The following is a 19,554-nucleotide window of genomic DNA, read 5'->3' as shown; positions in this document are numbered from 1 at the left end:
GCCACTCTGGAAAACTGTGTGGAGGGTCCTCAAAGAGTTAAAAAAAGATCTGCCCTACGACCCAGCAATTGCACTGCTGGGGATTTACCCCAAAGATACAGATACAATGAAACACCGGGACACTTGCACCCGGATGTTTATGGCAGCAATGTCCGCAATAGTCAAACTGTGGAAGGAGCCCTGGTGTCCACTGAAAGATGAATGGATAAAGAAGATGTGTTCTATGTATACAATGGAATATTACTCAGCCATTAGAAATGACAAATACCCACCATTTGCTTCGACGTGGATGGACCTGGAGGGTATTATGCTGAGTGAAATAAGTCGATCGGAGAAGGACAGACATTATATGGTCTCATTCATTTGGGGAATATAAAAAATAGTGAAAGGGAATAAAGGGGAAAGGAGAAAAAATGAGTGGGAAATACCAGAAAGGGAGACAGAACATGGGAGACTCCTAACTCCGGGAAACGAACTAGGGGTGGTGGAAGGGGCAGGGGCGGGGGTGACTGGGATACGGGCACTGAGGGGGGCACTTGATGGGATGAGCACTGGGTGTTATTCTATATGTTGGCAAACTGAAAACCAATAAAAATAAATTTATAAAAAAAGAATGGCCTATAAGCACGTGAAGATGGCTCAACATCATTAGCCAGTATGGAAATGAAAATCAAAATTATACCAAGATACTACTTCATATCCACTAGGATAGAATTCAAAATTCTATCCACTAGGAATGAATTCACAAATCTAAATGAAAAACCTAAAACTATACAATTAGAAGCAAGCACAGAAGAAAATCTTTGTGACCTTAAGTTAGGCAAAGGCTTCTTTGATCCAACAGTAACAGCATAACTGATAAACTGGACTTCATCAAAATTTATTAACTTGTGCTCTTTGAAATACATTGTTAAGAGAATGAATAGACAAATTACAGACCTGGAGAAAATAGGTGCAAAGCATATATCTGATAAAGGACTTATATTCAGCATGTATGCTTAAAAACTATCAAATTGTGATAACAGAAAAAAACACAACTCAGTTAAAACTTGGCAAAAAGCACAAACACTTCAAATAAGCCCATGAAAAAAATGTTCAACACTGTCAAACCACAAGGAGATACCATTACATAGATTGGCTAATTTTAGAAAAGTTAAAATTAAAAAGTGATGTGTTGGTGACAATGTGGAAGAACTACAACTTTCATATCCTGCTGGTGGGAATGTAAAATGACTTTACAGTTTCCTAACAAGTTAAACGTAAGCCTATCTTGATTCAGTCATTTCATTCCTAGATATTGGTCTGAGAGAAATGAAAGCATATGTCTGTACAAAGATTTGTAAACAAATACTCATAGTTTTATAGGTAATAGCCAAAAACTAGAAACAACTCAAGTGTTTACAAGTGAATGGATAAATAAACTGGTATAGCCATTCTGATACATGCATCATAATGGGTGAATCTCAGTAATTATTCTTATTGACAAACGCTCAACAACAGATTATATACTGTATGATTCCATTTATATAAAATTCCAGAAAATGTAAGCAATTTGTAGCGATAGAAAACACTATGAGTCAGTGGTTGCCTGCCCGGGAGGGGGGGGGAGGTGGTGGTGGAATAGTGGGTCAGGGAAGTGGTAACAGGAAGCAATTATAAAAGAGCACAGGAAACTTTTAGGAATGATAGATATGATCTATCATTTTGACTGTGGTGATGATTTCAAAGGTGTATACATATGTTCAAATTATCAAATTATATACTTTAAATATATATAGTTTACTGTATGTCAATGATACTTCAATGAAGCTATTTAAAAAATAAAACAAAATCAGATTTAGTTTTAGTAGTAGCACCAAAGAAACATTTTAGGAAAACTCCATTGTGTTCATTAAGACAAGCATGAAGATTTGTTGACTCCAAGTTTGAATTTAAAAACACAAAAATAAGAGGGGTACCTAGCTGGCTAAGTGAGTAGAGCATAGAACTCTTGGTTTTGGGGTCGTGAGTTTGAGTCCTACATTGGGTGTAGAGATTACTTAAAAATAAAAAATCTTGGGCAGCCCCGGTGGCGCAGCGGTTTAGCGCTGCCTGCAGCCCGGGGTGTGATCCTGGAGACCCGGGATCGAGTCCCACGTCGGGCTCCTGCATGGAGCCTGCTTCTCTCTCTGCCTGCTTCTCCCTCTGCCTGTGTCTCTGCCTGCGTCTCTATGAATAAATAAAATCTTATAAATAAATAAATAAAATAAAATAAAAAATAAAAAATCTTTAAAACAACAAAAACAAAATTAAACAACTGCTCTCTAAAAAAAGTAGAACTTATATTACTCTGAAGGTCTCATTACATCTGTTCTATTTGCATTGCGATTTTGAGACAACAGAAAAGCGCTAAGCACAGTTCATTCTATGACACTGATCCTACACATAATAATATGACTTTTAAGCAGTTTCTACTCAATCTTTTGATTCTATAATTTTATAGTACTAATTACACATATTTCATACATCATTTCCATGATACACTGCAGTGTGTCAAAATAACTTCTGCAGTAAGAGTAACCTACTACGTTTTGCAAAATACAATCCATTTGAATCTATTTATTTTAAAAGTTCTATTCTATATAGTCTTCCTAAATTTTTGTACAATTTCTTACTAAAGTTTTCAAAAAATTATAAATTTACATAATTTATATAAATTATATAAATTTATATAATTTTTAGCTCATTTTTTACATAACAAAAACAAAGTTACAAAATTATTTGGAAAACATAAGCACTGTTAGAAAAACAAATTAAGACATTACGAAGTATAAACAAATATTTATAAGGGAAGGAATTAGAACCTTTTATTTCTTCATCAATTGATGAGTTACAATGATACATGGATTTTTTTTAACATGTTATTGAATAAATGGTTTGTAAGTCTTTAGAAATAAAAGTACTGATCACCAGAAAGTAGTACTCATTCATAACAAATGTTTAAGTACCTACTATGCGTTACGCACTGCTATGGACTGAATGCTTCTCTCCCCAGCCCCCATTCATATGTTGAAGTCCTAACCTCCAATGGGATAATATTAGGGATAAGGCTTTTGGGAGGTTAAGTAGGTCATGAGGGTGCACCCCTCCTTAATGGGATTAGTGCTTTTATGAAAGAGATCCCAGAGAGCATCATAGCCCTCTCTCAGCCATGTGAAGATACAGGTTGGCAGTCTGTAATAACCCAGAAAAGGGCCTTCACCAGAGCTCGACTATGCTGGCACTCTGATTTCAGACTAAGAGAAATAAGTTTCTATTATTCATAAGCCAGTCTACGGTACTTTGTTTTTTTTGTTTGTTTTTTTTTTTTTTATTTTATTTTTTTTAATTTACGATAGTCACACACACAGAGAGAGAGAGAGAGGCAGAGACACAGGCAGAGGGAGAAGCAGGCTCCATGCACCGGGAGCCCGATGTGGGATTCGATCCCGGGTCTCCAGGATCGCGCCCTGGGCCAAAGGCAGGCGCCAAACCGCTGCGCCACCCAGGGATCCCTACAGTACTTTGTTATAGCTGTCTTAATTGATTAAGACAGTCACACTGTGTTGGGAGCTAAGAACAAGTAATACCAGATCATTTTGAGAAGTGTTTCTGGGGAAAATTATATTCAAGGTACCCAGATTTCAGCAAAACAAGTAATAGTAATATTCATGCTAACGCTATAGGTAAAACAGAAATATGTGTCAAAAGTAGCCTGTGGCACAGGAAAAACAACTACAAAAATCAAGTAGATATAACAGCTACTTAATAATTGTATAATCTTGGGCATAATACTTACCTATCTGGCTTTCATCTATAAAATGAAGTATTTGTCTAAAATGACCAAGGTCCAACCTTCCAAGATGTTTCAATTCCTTTCATTAAAGATAAACTATAAACAGACACGCACACACACACACACCCCTTATTTTTTGGAGGGCAAATTTGATTTAATGTACATGCTTTTTAATCCAGCAATTCACAATTCCACTTTTAAGATTTTTAAGACTACATACTGGGGCAGCCCGAGTGGCTCAGCGGTTTAGCGCTGCCTTCAGCCCAGGGTGTGATCCTGGGAACCCAGGGTCGAGTCCCATGTCAGGCTCCCTGCATGGAGCCTGCTGCTCTCTCTGCCTGTGTCTCTGCCTCTCTCTCTCTCTCTCTCTCTCTCTCTCTCTCTGGGTCTCTCATGAATAAATAAAAAATCTTTAAAAAAAAAAAAAAAGGACTCCATACTACATAAATACTCATACTAGTGTGTAATCACATCTATGTTTACTACTGCTATATGTAACAGCAAAATAAAAGCAACTTAAAGTCTATCAAAAGGAGAAAGATTAAGTAAACTGTAGATATTTACACAATAGGGTATTCAAAAGGAATGAGTTTGACTCAGATGTTTTACACAGATAATACCTATAAAATGGTATTAACAGATTATAAACTTTTAGTTTATCTTGTCCATATAATAGGCTTGGGAGACAGATGGGCTAAATTCATACATCTGCTCTACAACTTTCTAATTCTTCATTATTCTTTAATCTCTGTAAGCTTTTCTCATCTGTTAAGTAGGAATAACTACAGTATTGCAGTATTATTTTAACAATTAGTCAATTAAAACATGACAATCATTAAGTGCTCAGTGTTAGGTGTTATTCCCCTTATGCAAAGTTTTGTTTTGTTGTTAACGGAGTCAAATGGTCTCTTCCTGCAGGACTTCTCCATTTTAGCTTTCCTACTAGAAATAATCCTAAATAGCCAATTCTTACCATGTATTAAATAGCCAATTCTTACCATTCTCTTGTCACTAATTTGAAATACCGTTTTTGTCATAAGCAAAATTTCTATGCATATGGAGGTCTATTTCTGGCTCTAAACCAGGGATTAACAAACATTTCAGGTAAAGGGCCATGTAGTGAATTATCACAACCATTCAACTCTGCCCTGGAGCACAAAAGCAGCCACAGAAAATGTGTAAATAGGGTGTCATCTGGGTGGCTCAGCAGTTGAGCTTCTGCCTTTGGTTCAGGGCATGATCCCGGGTCTGGATCGAGTACCACATCAGGCTCCCTGCGTGGAGCCTGCTTCTCCCTCTGCCTACGTCTCTGCTTCTCTGTCTCTCATGAATAAATAAATGAAAAAAAAAAAAAAGGAAATGTGTAAATGAGTGAGCATAGTTGTATTCCAATGGATACTGAAAGTTGAACTACCTATAATTAATCTCACAAAGTATTATTCTTCTTTTGTTTTGTTTTCATTTTTTGTTTGTTTTCAAGCACTTAAAAATATAAAAGCCACTCCACTCTTAGGTCACAGGTCATACTAAATATAGGTGGCCAGTCATATTTGGCAATTCATGGTCTGAATCTTTACATTTTTGTATACTTAAATTTTTTTACATTTCTAAAATTCCACAAAATAAATACACATGGGGAAAAAGTTAAATATAAGGGTATAAAGGGAAACTTCTTCCTTCTAGCCCAGAGGCCCAGGTCTCTTCACCAGTTTTCGTGTATCCTTCCAAATCTACTGCCACTATATTAAACATCCCAGCATAACATGTGGAACCATGTTATTTCACCTATAGAATAAATTTCTTAAAATGGAACTGCTAAGTCAAAGTTCCTTAAAGTTTTTATTCCAGCATGTAAATTGGTCAGTATCTAATCTATAGCTTTTCCCTTGCTCAGGTTAAGCCTTCCAAGATGGCTTTACCTATTTCCCACCTTCCCAAACAACTTTTAAAATCATGTTAAGTATTTGTTCCAGATTATAGACTTTAACTACTAAGTTCTATGAATCCTTCCTGAGCATGTCTTAGTTATCATTATTAATGCCTTGTAGCCAAGAAATAAATTATACTATTTTCTTTGGTCACTATTTCTTGATTTCCACATCTATTTTTCTTGGATTAATTTTTTACTTGAGGGACACCTGGGTGTCTCAGCGATTGAGTGTCTGCCTTTGGCTCAGGGCATGATCCTAGGGTCCTGGGATCAAGTCCCACATTCGGCTCCAGCAGGGAGCCTGCTTCTCCCTCTGTGTCTCTCATGAATAAGTAAAATCTTTGAAAAAAAATTTTTTTTTCACTTGATACAATACATCCTAGGGTATTCCTAGTGGGTGTGGGTGAAAATAACTTTGTTTTGTCCCTACTTTTTTTTTTTAAGATTTTTTTTTTTTTTTGTTAAGAATAAGAGAGTGAGTGAGCATGGGTTGAGGCAGAGGGAGAGAGAAACTCTAGCAGATTCCTCGCTGAGCTCGGAGCCCGACATGGGGCGTGATCTCAGAACCCCAAGATCATGACCTGAACTAAAACTAAGAGTCAGAAGCTTAGTTGACTGTGCTGCCCAGAGGCCCCTATTTTGCCCCCACTTTGAATGATAGGTATAATTTCTTAGTTCAAAATATGTCTCATAAGTACTTTTTAAACACTGCTCCACTGTTATCTAACATTCCATGCTCCAGATTAGAAGTCTAAGTGCAAATCTTGTTTGCACTTATAGGTAACCATGTTTCTCTTTGGAAGCTTATGAGACTGTATATTAATTTGTCCATGAAGTTCATAACTTTCATTGGAATGTATCTTTGTGTGTCTATCGATACTCTTAAGACTCTCAGTCTAGTCTACTGTCTAGTCCATTCATAAACTCAGATACTTTGACTCAGAAATTTCCTCCTTTCCTTCCTTTCTTCTTTTGACATAGTATTTTGTTTCCATTCTACCATAAGGTAAGAATGGAAAATCTGTTATCTATTTTGATTTGTGAGAGGGGAGAAGAAGGGAGGAGAATGGGAAACAGGGGCTGTTAGCACAACCAGAAACCCTTAACCTATGCCACATCTTTCTACAAGCCTGCTGAAAATGTATACTTACTGATCATTCCCACTACACAGATGAAATGGAGACCAAAGAGGGAAGGGCTGATTTATTAGATTTTCCAGTACTTTATCTTCTGATACATCTTTCTAGAGGCCCAAGATTCTGCCTGGATACGCCTACCCTCATGATTTTTGTGGTTATTTCTCCTTTTCTAATTTTTATTCCTAATTTCTATTCCTAATTTCTATTTCTAATTTCTATTCCATAGAACTGCTATGAGATTTTCACTGACTCTTCTGGATCTATTTTTCATGTCATAGCTATTTTTTCCCCCTACTTTCTATGTTTTAATATTCAAGAACTGTTTGTTTTCAGGGCAGCCTGAATATGTTCAATAGGCATGATGCCCTCCCAAATCTGAACATACTAATAGTAATTTTAAAGTTTTCCTCTGTTTCTTACATCAACTCTATTGATTCAGGTCTATTTCTATGCATTTGTTCAGCCTGGGGCATCTCTCATATGCTACTGATTTCTGTTGTTTGTCCCCATTATAAATGTATCAGCAACTCAGCATCTGTTGGAAATCGCTGTACTCCTGCGTAAATTCACATTTGTAACAATTTTATATTTACACACAGTACTTATATAGTACTTTAGCAACAAGGTAAGTTCTTTGACTTGCAGTCCCATGATTCTTCAATCCATTTTTAGTCCTATCCTTGTGGTGTTTCGTTTCCCCTAACAACCACCAACTTGAGTAACACAGTTCTTACCTAAGTGTTATGCAATAAGCTTCAGGGATAGATCGTCACCAACTCTGTCTAACAGACTTATCTAAGAGTTAAATAATGACAGTCTGGCAGAAGATTGTTACAGGTGTGCAACCAAATAAATAAATAATAATATAGTAATGAATCACTTAAGTCTTGAACTCAAAATAGTTATCCTTTTTACAGAAGTTAAAAGAAATTATACTGAAAAAGAAAGACTCTATCTTGGCTCAAACAATTTTCTGCCTACCTTATGAGAGTTATTCCACAGCTGAAGAAATGCACATAGGTGTTCACCAATAACATTTATAAGAATGTTCCTAGCATTCTTCAAAATATGTAAAAATAGAAATTGAAAACACAAATATCCATCAACAAAAGAATAGTCATATAGTCATATCAATGGAATATTGAACAGCAACTTTAAAAATGAACTTGAAACATCATGGGTGAATCTCACAAGCAATGTGCTGAGCATAAAGAAAACTAACAGATAATGACAGAAATCAGAACACTGATGGGGGTGGGCAAGAGTAAAACTCGGAAGAAGCAGAGGGAAACTCCTGGGAAATGTTCTATAAGTGTAATTTGGTGTAGCTTATGGTTACACAAGTTATTAAATATATAAAAACCCACTCAGTTGTGCAATTAAGATTTATGTACCTGATGACTTCATCTGTATTTCATACTTAAATAAAAAAGTTAAGAAAAAAAATGTAATTTCCAAACTGTCTGGAATGAAAACTATGCATATTTATGTCGATATTCAATAAATATTGGATCAGTTAACCATATTTAGCCATAGATACTGGAAACCCAACACCCTTTTTACATTTAGTCGTAAGACAGCTTTAGACACATCAGGATAATAATACAAAATGAAGATTAACATTGTTAGTCATAAAACACTTGGTTTCCCACCTCCAAGTATGGACGTACTGTTTTAATACAACATTTTTATTTGTTTATTTTTTAGATTTACTTACTTACTCATGAGAGACACACAGAGAGAGGCAGAGACACAAGCAGAGGGAGAAGCAGGCTCCCTGCGGGGAGCCTGACACGGGACTCAATCCCAAGGCTCCGGATGACGCCTGGGCCTAAGGCAGATGCTCAAACACTGGGCCACTAAGGTGTCCCTTAATACAACATTGAAAGACAACATTGATTCCACCAGAAATGAAGACTCAGCTCCTGAGAATCTTCAATGAGATTAAATGTCCAGACACTGCATATAAATCTCAAGGACAGGCTGGAAGATAAAAGCTTAAGATTTATAATTGAATTTTCATCCTGCCAATAATGTCCTCACACACGCACACACTTAAAGCATCACCATCGCGTTTAGAAATGATTCCTCCGGAAGTTGTTCAGGAATAGCGCAATTTTCCAGATGAAGACTGAAAACGCAAGAGGCTCCCTGTCCTGTAGCCTCCTCGGCCGCACTGATTCCTACACAAATGTGCATCTCTGAAAGGCGCCTGCGGTCGGGCAGATACAGACAGATACGGCGAGGGGCTGCTGTCAAGAGAATACTCCGTTAACGCCAGAAGGAGGCAACAGCTGACTAGAGAGTTTGTGCACGGAGAGAAGCGGAGAGGATGGGAGTTAGATGGAAAAAGAAAGTGGTAAAAATAAAACACACCCACAGCAACGGTCCTCTGACAGCATCGTCCTCCAAAGAGAACTCAAACTGCTCCGAAAAGCTGTGACTCTTCCTGACACCGCAGCGGTCCTCCGAGGGCTTGTCCAGGAGGGGACCCCATCCGATAGGGGCCTCCCGCCCCCGTCCCAACCCCGGGGCTCGGCCGTGACGCGACGCGACCCGACCCGGACCGGGACCCGCAGCCCTCCGCCCGCGCCCGGGCGCTCGCACTGCCCGGGCCCGAGCCGCGAGAGCCGCGGACAGGCGACGCTGGGTGGGGCCGCGTACTCACCGCGCTCACCGTGGATGCAAGGCCACCACCGCCCGGCTACGCCTCCTCCCCGGCTCCAGGCAGACACCCGCGGCGCCCGGCGCGCAGGGGACACCGCCGCCTCCCAGCCCTCCGCGCTCCGCCGCGCCGACAACCGCCACTTCCGGCGCGCGTGAGGAAATGAGGCTGCCGCCGCGGCGCGCGCCCGCTCAGCCCCGCCCCCGCCCCCGCCCGGGCCCCGCCCCCGCCCAGGCCCCGCCCACAGTCGACCCCGACGGCCCCGCCCACGCCCGGGCCCCGCCCACAGCCGACCCCGACGGCCCCGCCCGCTTTCCCGCCCGCGCCCAGCGTCGGGCTTAGGAAGCCTAGAAACCGGCATATGGTTCTGATTAATCAATTGTCTATTTAAAGTGTGTGTGTGTGTGTGTGTGTGTGTGTGTGTGCGCGCGCGCGCAGCTCGAAGGATGATCTGTGCAGACCGGGAGATTGCCCCAGGCAGAAAACCGTTTCCGCGGGAGCAAGAGTCCGCGGAGACCCGAGGACCAGCCCGCGGCGGACGGCTGACCCTCAGAGTGGGAGGGACTCGGCTGAGGGTGGCAGCTGTGTCCTGCCCCGGACCCCTGTCCTGGGAGCTTGAAGGGTCGATGAATGCCTTGGTGGACACTGAGCTAAGGACTGATAGGTCGCCAGAGGTGTCCGGGCATCCTCGAGGGCGCTGGGCCGCGCGTGAGACCGCAGCAAGGAAGTCCTGAGCTGCCGCTGGACCTTTAGCCATTCCGTTTCTTTGGACCAGGATTTCCTTGTATGTGAACCGAGGGATTTGAGGTAGACATTGTGGAAGATGGCTTGAGATCTGATATTGTCTGATTTTAGTAGGGGGGGGGGAGAAAGCCCTCCCTAGCATCCCCTCTACTCAACTGCTCATTTCAGGGCATCCCCAAGGCACTTTGTCCTGCCCTAGGGAGTGATGGTCTGAGCAGGGGAGGGGATGTCAGGCAGCACCAGCCCCTGCCTGTGTCTGGGCAGGACACGAAGGTTCTAAGAGCAGCTCTGGGGTCTGGCCTCCCATCAGGCTCTGCTTTCCTTAGCGCAGGTTACCACACAGCCTCTCTTAGCCTTTTTCCTCAAGCTGTGTTGTAGGGACAATAACAATAGCAGACGCTTCCCTAAGGTTGTTGTGAAGGTTAAAAGCAATTCTGTGTCTGAAGGGTTTGGCACTCTACCTGGCAGGTGGCAGGCAATTGAAGGTTACTGTCACCATTGAGTACATTACTTAGAGCAGAAAATGGAGGTGACTATGGGATGCATCCTGTAGAAGCAGCATTCCTAGAAAGGAGGATTTGCTCCTAATCAAAGCTGTCTTCACTGGATGATGGTTACTGGGATGTCTTTAATACAGATAGTCTTCTCAGATGTGTCTTGTGGGAAATCCCACAGGTAAGAGAGTCTGGATAGCCTTCTTCTAAGATAGGCTTGCTGAATGTCCAGCCTCTTCCTTTTTTTTTTTTTTTAAGATTTATTTATTATTTCTTGAGAGACGCAGAGACACGGGCAGAGGGAGAAGCAGGCTCCATGCAGGGAGCCTGACGTGGGACTCGATCCCCAGTCTCCAGGATCATGCCCCAGGCGGAAGGCAGCGCTAAACCGCTGAGCCACCGGGGCTGCCCTCCAGCCTCTTCCTAATTTCAAGTTGTCATTCCTCTTTCATGTCATTTCTGTGCAAATGTAAATAAACATTTATAGTGTTAACACTCCTTCCCCAAATCTGGCCCAAGACTGAATAATTCATCTAGTCATAGATTCCATGGGTCTGTGACCTTCTGAGGATAAGGACCATGTCTTTTTCCTCTACCAGTACTTTACACATAGGAAGTGTTCAATAAATGTGAATTGAATTGATTAAAATAAGAACACACAAGGATCTCTCCCTTACCCAGAATCTCTGCCACTTGACTAGCCCCTTGAGCAGATGGCAGGAATGATTAAGTTTACTGTCTGACATAATTAAGCTTTCTGTCTGGATGCCTAGTTATTATGCTCTAGTATGGCAATCAGTCTTGTGTGAGTCTATGTAGTATAAATTAGTTATCTAGTGTTTCTTTAAAAGATATTTATTTGTTCATGAAAGACACACACACACACACACACACACACACACACAGAGAGAGAGGCAGAAACACAGGCAGAGGGAGAAGCAAGATCCACTCAATCCCAGGACCCCAGGATCACGCCCTGGGCTGAAGGTGGCACTAAACCGCTGAGCCACCTGCACGTCCCAAGTTATCTAGTGTTTAAGCCTGCCATGGTTGTTTGTCCTGTAAGTCTGAGGATCCAACTTGGGAGTGTGAATGGAAAGGTGAAGTATTCACTCTTGGGAGAATTAGAGAGTGGGTATAGAGCACAACATTGGTGGATTTAAGAGGTTAAGACAAGTTCTTTGGGCAGCGCTGGTGGCGCAGCGGTTTAGCGCTGCCTGCAGCCTGGGGTGTGATCCTGGAGACCTGGGATCCAGTCCCACATTGGGCTCCCTGCATGGAGCCTGCTTCTCTCTCTGCCTGTGTCTCTGCCTCTCTTTTGCTCTCTCTGAATAAATAAATAAATAAATAAATAAATAAATAAATAAATAAATCTTTTTTTTTAAAAAAAGAGGTTAAGACAGAAGTTCTTTAAATACTTAAAGTGTTACTGCAAGTAAATATAAATGGCAGGCCACTGAACTGTCAGAGGATTACATTCCCAGGCTGGCAGCTTTGAAGCTCTCAATCCAAGTCTAAGTCCACTACATATCCTCAGTTAAGATGTTGTAATCAGCCTGTATTTGACATTCCTGATGATGGACCTTAGGAAGTCTACAGAAAAAGGAGTATCTGGACCTGTCCTCTACTCTCATATCCAATCATGGCAAATGCTCAGGCTGTCCTCTCTTTCTGCTGTCCTTAGACACTTTAAATTGGATGAGACTATCTACTCCCCCAGGGCAGGAACATGGCCTCTCCTTTTTCTCTCAGGCACCCCTAAACCAGGCCCAGGACCTGACCCATTATAGGTGTTCTCTGCATACTCACAGATGCGTGAATGAATAAATACTAGTATTCATTCTACAGCTCTAACTTTCCCCTAGTGGGGGCCAAAGTAATAGCAAGATAAGCCTCTACTTCCACTAACCAGATGCAAAACAGCCTCACTTCCTGTTGTGCTGCAATACACAGTAGAACCACTCCCATCCATGTTAAACATTCTATCCTTTGTCTACCTCCACTAGCCTTATAAGTGCTGGGTTTTCTTCTTTATTTATATCATTTGTTTTTCTTCCTTTGTCCTACACTTTCCTTACTGATCATGCCATGTAGCCACATCTGGCACAAGCAGAGTGTGCACTCAGCAGCAAGTGCTTCTCTCAGTGCTCCCTCTGTTTTAACCCCTCTAATCCTCTTGACATCCCTGTGGAGTAGGTTATGGTCCTCAGTTTACAGTGAAAGAAACAGAAACTCAGAGAAGAAACTGCAGAGGCTCTCCCAGGACAGAACCTGACATGAAATCAAAGTAGCAGGGTTAGGGTCAGCTGTCACTTCTTGTAAACTGTTATTTGAATCCCCCATTAGAATTGTTGTTTTTAAAATAAATTGAGATTCTGCCATCAATGGATTTAAATTGTTAGCTTTTTATTATTTTTTGAATTGCTAAATCAAATACTAACTGTATATAATTTATATTTTGAGAGATAATGAGTAATTCAAGTTCTGTGGCAAGTAATGGTGATATACATAAAATAAATAGTTCCATTGAGAAAAATACTAACGTACTGTTGTGGTATATTAATACCAGAAGAATGTAGTTTTTTTCCCCCAACAATCTCTGACGCTTCTTTACTTTGTCTGTAAAACTTTCCCACTCCCTAAGCCTGCTTTTGAGCTCCTGCCAAATGAAAGTGATAGGGGCTGACTTCCTTGCTATAGCAAGCTCTGAATAGGCTTTGCCTATTCTCATTCCAACCATCTTTGTTTCCACCGTTTTCCCAGTGGCGCCACCAAGATATGCTCTTCCCTGCTTATTGCCTCAGACCAGAGGCTTCAATCAGGCATGGTATTCACAGAGGCCCCCTATGAATTGCTGTTCTTGGTTTATCAAGTCTGTAAGGATATGGTAAATTGGCATTGGGTCAGACCACTGCTCGCTTTGTATGGAGTTCCTTGGCTATTTCTTAGTTTGGGAATCTGGTTTTGTTATCGATTTCCATTTGTTAGGCATCTTTGATGGAATCAGTTCATTCCTTTCATCCCCTTTTGCTGTCTTTTATGTTTTGTGTACTTTCTACGTGTTGTTTATCATATGGAGAATCATAGGATAGAACATTGGCACAGCCCTAGAACCCTGTTGCTCAAGCTGGTTCACAGACCTGAGTTTGGTCTTCTCTCCACACCAGTGTCCATCTATACATGGTATTTCCCCCCATGTCTTCCTTGTGTCCAAATTTCCCTCTTCTTGTAAGGGTACGAATCATCGGATTAGGGGCCACCTTAATGCAGCATGACCTCATCTTAACATGATTGCATCCATAAAGACCCTATTTTCGGATAAGGTCAATTTCACAGGCTCTGGAAGTACGGACTTGAACTTATCTTTTGGGGGCCAATTCTACCCACTGTAGATGGCAACCTCACCAATTTCTGATAGATTCAGGTGCTACTCTTTCTGCATTAAACCCTGCCACTTTTGCTCAGTCTTTTCCTAGGAGTAAACATATGGCAGATGGTGAGCATTTTAAATAACCCACAATTTTCTCTATTTCCCAGACCATAACTATGAGCCTTGAGCCGTTGATTGCAAAACATTCCTTCCTGCTCTGTGACATTGTCTCTTCAAAGGTAACAGGGAGAAACTTACTTTGCAATACTAAATGCACGCCAGAGTACTTGGGACTATTTGTGAGATTCCATAGGATCCCTTTACTCAGAAGCAAGCTGATTCTGCTCTGGATTCTCCATTATATTTGATACACACCCCCAGATAATTTTCTTACCTGGGGGTGTGTATCAAATATACCTGACACTTTCTGGGCTAAAAATTCTACTGTAATGGAATAAGAATAATTGGAGTAGAATCTATTAAAGTTTAGAGAGAACCTACCAAACCATTACCCAAACTTCTCCAATATCCCTTGAAACCAAAAGCAAAGGAAGGGATTAAATCTATAGTTGAAGTCTTATATCCAAAGATCTTCTTGTACCCTACCCTTGTAATATGCCCATCCTGGCAGTAAAGAATGGCCTCAGGGCCATTCACAAAATTGTTATTCCCCATTCTCTGGCCCATATACCATCCTGTGAGCCACTTGCTGAAGACACTGGCTGTAGTGAATCTTTGCTCGCTTTTTTCAATGTGCTTCTAGAACAGGACAGTCAATAACTTTTTGTACATATTAATAGCAAATTTCCACAACATAAACCCTACAATTTTAACCATTAAGTATACAGTTCAGTGGTATGAAGTACATTTACATTGTTCTACATAGCCATCGCCACTATCCAGCTCCAGAACTTTTTCCTCATCCCACATTGAAACTCTTCCCCCATAAATACTAACTCCCCACTTTACCTTCTCCTGGCCCCTGGCAACCAACATTCTACTTTCTGCCTCTATGAATTTGACTGCTCTATGTAACTCATATGAATGGACTCACATACTATTTGTCTTTTGAATATGTGTTTGAATGACGACAGTACCTTTCTTACCTTCACCTGGGGAAGATAACTGTCCTTCAGGATGGTCATGCCCCAAGGGTTCACCGAAGTATCCTACTATTTTTCTCAAGTTGTTAATCAAGATCTAAATGATCTAATTTTAATTAAATGAAAAGGAAAAATGAAAAAAAATTAAATTATCTAATTTAAGTTATCTAAATTTCCCTTGTGATTGTTAGGACACCATATGTAGATGATCTCCTACTCTACTCAGAGAAAAAAGGATTCCATTTACTTATTCTCAGCCTTAGAAGAAGGTCATAATATTTCAAAAGACAAATTGCCATTTTGCCAAAATACAGTCTATTATTTAGGATGTGGTTCAACTAGAAGCAGAAAACATTCTCTTCTGATAGACTAAAACCTACTCAAATCTATGGTAGCTCCTTCACAAAATCACATCTGAGAGGATTTAAAGGTTTATTTATTTATTTTTAAGGATTTTATTTATTCATGAAAGACACACAGAGGGAGAGAGAGAGAGAGAAAGAGAGAGAGAGAGAGAAGCAGAAACATAGGCAGAAGATGAAGCAGGCTCCTCGCAGGGAACCCAATGTGGGACTCAATTCTGGACCCTGGGATCATGCCCTGAGCCAAAGGCAGATGCTCAACTGCTGAGGTATCCAGGGATCCCAGGATTTAAAGGTTCCACTAGATTTTTCAGCCCCATTGTTGCTAAATTTTTCTGTGATTTTTATACCTCTTTATGAACTAAGTTCTTAGTAAGAGATTCTCTCCTCTGGGAGCCCCAAAATGAACAGGCTTTCTGGAACCTGAAGGTGGCTCCTCAGTGACCTCTTTCCCTAGACATCTGAAACAACAGAAGGCCCTTCTGTCTATTTGTGCATGAGCAATCTGGACAAGACCTTGGAGTTTCACGGGAACCATCCAAAACCCATCACTTACTACCTAGCCTTCCCTTGACATGCTATATGCCCCTAGTGTTAGGGCAGGTGTTCTGCTGCAAAATTTGTGGATGCTTCTGCCGAGCTAGTTCCAGGCTCCTCGCTTGACCTCATGATCCTTCCTGAAGTAGAGACATTACTATTGACTGGAAACAGCACTTCTCAGCCAGCTGCTTAACATCTTATGAAATTCTATTACTCTCTCCCTCTCAGGTACTACTTACTGCTACAATACCCTGAATCCAGACATTCTGCTTCTCTTAGCAGAAGAAGGGGAGCCTAGTGATCATTTTACGTCAGATAATTTGGGAACTCTCTGTACCTTACTCACATGTATTATAGTCTCATATTGAGAACCCTGAACTAATCCTGTTTGCTGATGGATCATTCTCGAAGCTGGAAGATATCAAGCAGCATGTACTATCATTAATTGAAGGTCTCCTTTAGAATTTAGTCCTCTCCTGAGGTAAAATCAGTCAAAATGGCAGAAGGTGTTGCATTTACTACAGCTTGTTAACTAGCCAAAGACTAGAGGGTAAACATATAATATAGACAGGAAATATGTTTTTGGGGTGCCACACAACTTTGGGATGCTAGAACCCCCACAAAAATGGACAAGTTAAGCAACTTTTAGATGCATTCTATTTACTACAAAGGTGACTACTATGAAGGTCGAGAACCATGCAAAAAGAGACAACAATATTGAAGCTAAAGGCAACGCTCTGCAGATCATGATGCCAAACAACTAAATTTTCTCCCTGAAACTATTCATGGAGCACAAATTGATTACTACCTTAAATTGACACTGGAGAAGCTGTAAAGGGACAGCTGCATTGTTCTAAATTTCATGTGGGTAAGTCATGGTGTGTGCCAATCCTAATACTGTCCTTGGATCAGTGACACAGGGAAGGTGGGGCAGGCTCTATAGTGCCTTACGGGTAAAAGCTACTTGCTCTGTAAAACTGACCCTCAGGACCTGTATGGAATTTATTCTTGGCCTGGGTTAGGATTCTGGGTTCAAAGCATCTGACAGGGGTTATTAATTGTTCTCATTCTTATTTATGTCATAGGGGTAGTAATACTGGTCCACTGCATTCTATCCAGGGTCTGAAATGCTTCTGCACAGCTACTTTCCTCATCAGATGATCCTCATGGTGATACAACAGAAAGGCTGAAAAGACTTCATGATACAGTTGGCCTTGTAGAGGACTGAACAATCAATCTCAAAGTGGTGAAGATCTGGATTTCTTTCTTTTTTTTTTTTTTTTTAAGATCTGGATTTCTAGACTTCCCTAAATTCACCAACTTCTCACAAGCAAGAAAATGATCAGAAAGGAAGACTGAGAGACAATATGCAGACATACAATGACCAGACCACATGTAAACTGAGAAGCCCTGACCCATACCTCTGTAGGAACTGGCCCAGAATGGTCGGGGCTTGGTCTATGACTGCCACGTTCCCCACTTTTGCTATTTCCAAATCAGAACCAATCAGAGAGAGCCAAATATGTTCCCAAAGCAAATCTCATAAGATGCCCGACTTCTAGGTAGCCTACCTTCCGCTTCCCCCTGCCAACAACTTCCAAGCACAACGTGCCTGAAGCCTCTCTCCCTCACCCCCTTTTTTACTGTAAAGCTTTTCCCTCCTCTGCCTGCGTTCGAGTTTCTGTCAAAACCAACTGATGGTGGTTGACTCTCTTACTATAGCAAGTTCAGAATAAATAACCTCTGCTTGTTCTCATTTGGATGGTCTTTACTTATTTCCATGAAACTTAAGATTATAGATAATTGGGGTCCTCTGAAAAAAATACAATTTTCTACCACAATGCTTTTTTTAAAAAAATATTTTATTTATTCATGAGAGACACAGAGAGAGAGAGAGGCAGAGGGAGAAGCAGGCTCCCCAAGGGGAGCCTGATGTGGGACTTTATCCCAGAACCCCGGAATCATGACCTGAGCCAAAGGTGGATGCTCAACCACTGAGTCACCCAAGTCCCCCACACAATACTTCTTTTACTTCAATGACTATCTCATGAAAGACCAGAATCCTTCCATCCTCTGTATCACTCCTTTTCTTAAAAATCTGATAATCTTTTCTTTCCACACATTAGGAAGTCCCCCAAACCCTTGGCATGCACCTGACCTGCCAGGCCCTGTGGCCACAGACCCTCCAGGGAAATTTCCTCTTTAAAGCTCCCAGGATGGGGATCCCTGGGTGGCTCAGCGGTTTGGCGCCTGCCTTTGGCCCAGGGCGTGATCCTGGAGTCCCGGGATTGAGTCCCACGTCAGGCTCCTGGCATGAAGCCTGCTTCTCCCTCTGCCTCTCTCTCTCTGTGTGTGTCTAAAATAAATAAATAAATCTTTAAAATAAATAAATAAATAAATAAATAAATAAATAAATAAATAAAGCTCCCAGGAGGCACAACATTTGAAGCATGTCATAGGCCCTTGGTGAAAGAAGCATCTGAGGACAGGGGCTGTGACACAGGCACCATGTGGGCTCCCTACAGTCCTCTGGGCAAAGTCCCTTGCCTCAGGGAGTAAGAGGCAGCCTTGCGTTCTTCCTTCTTCCAGTCTAGACCCTTCCCAAACCATAGGAATGACTTTACTCCACAGGGGAAATGACATGTGCAGAAAAGGACTGGCATGGAGGTGAGAGACAAGAGCAGCCAAAAAACATATGGTTTATTCTGGTACTGTTTACAAAACTGACCAAGATTAAAAGAAACGGGGACACTTAAAATGAACTTCACATTTTTATTCATGAAATTGATCATTTTCATGGTAAATATTATGTTTATGAAATATCAAAATGATTTCCTTCTCAAAAAGTTACTTTTGTGTTTTGTTTTGTTTTTTAGTTTTGGAATGTACTTACCTTGCCTGCTCATGCTAACTTTGAACTTGAATTGCTGTGTCCTCTGAATGGATGCAGGGTTATGGTGCCTCCCGGTGTGGAACAGAACTCCTGAAGTCATGGTGGTTGGGTTGGAGTGGTCTTGGGTTGTGACTCCTTCCATGCTGCCTGGCCCAGTTCCTTGTGACACTGATGTTTCTGCAGTCACCAAGTTCCTGTAGATGGCTTCCCTGTCACAACTCTGGGCCAGGCTCACATTGAGAGATGTCGGTTGGCCAGGTCCTGTGATTTAGCACATCCCACAAAACATCTGCAAAATTATCTCATTACTTGACATAGCCATCAAAACCTGAGTTGCAAAGATTAACCATGATTTCTTTTGGGCATTGATAGTGCATACCTCTTTGACTCTGGGTGTGATGCTCACTCTTGCTGCTGTTACACTGCCCCCCCCCCCCCGCCCCATCCAGCCTTGGCTGCAGAATGGATAGGTGCTCCAAATTGAAAAATTCTCTACATAG

At 41.4% G+C, this 19,554-nt stretch overlaps 1 protein-coding gene and 1 long non-coding RNA gene across 23 annotated transcripts in view; one reads left to right on the top strand and one right to left on the bottom strand.

Moving 5' to 3' along the window:
• The window catches only part of CSGALNACT2 (chondroitin sulfate N-acetylgalactosaminyltransferase 2), a 66,638-nt gene extending 47,124 nt beyond the window's left edge, over positions 1-19,514 (bottom strand). For 19 of the 21 annotated variants that reach the window (XR_012020912.1, XR_012020913.1, XR_012020914.1 and 16 more), the window contains exon 1: positions 9,552-9,697. The gene's annotated coding sequence lies outside the window, so the exon portion shown is untranslated. Of the gene's footprint in view, positions 1-9,551; positions 9,698-19,054; positions 19,344-19,433 lie in introns of those variants that run through there. The other 2 variants (XM_072806191.1, XM_072806192.1) reach the window with 2 other exon arrangements.
• On the top strand, positions 9,876-17,917 carry LOC140621185 (uncharacterized). Of its 2 annotated transcripts, none has more exons than XR_012020932.1 (3): positions 9,876-10,332; positions 16,833-17,029; positions 17,247-17,917. It is a non-coding gene; the product is annotated as an uncharacterized lncRNA (long non-coding RNA). The 2 variants fall into 2 exon arrangements; XR_012020931.1 differs by having other exon boundaries at positions 9,876-10,355.
• Positions 19,515-19,554: the final 40 nt, after the last annotated feature.

This window comes from Canis lupus, chromosome 29 (genome assembly GCF_048164855.1).
Source record: "Canis lupus baileyi chromosome 29, mCanLup2.hap1, whole genome shotgun sequence".
In the NCBI taxonomy this organism is placed as follows: Eukaryota; Metazoa; Chordata; class Mammalia; order Carnivora; family Canidae; genus Canis; species Canis lupus.
The sequence above is the reverse complement of the archived record's forward strand: the minus strand, read 5'-3'. Positions and strand labels throughout refer to the sequence as shown.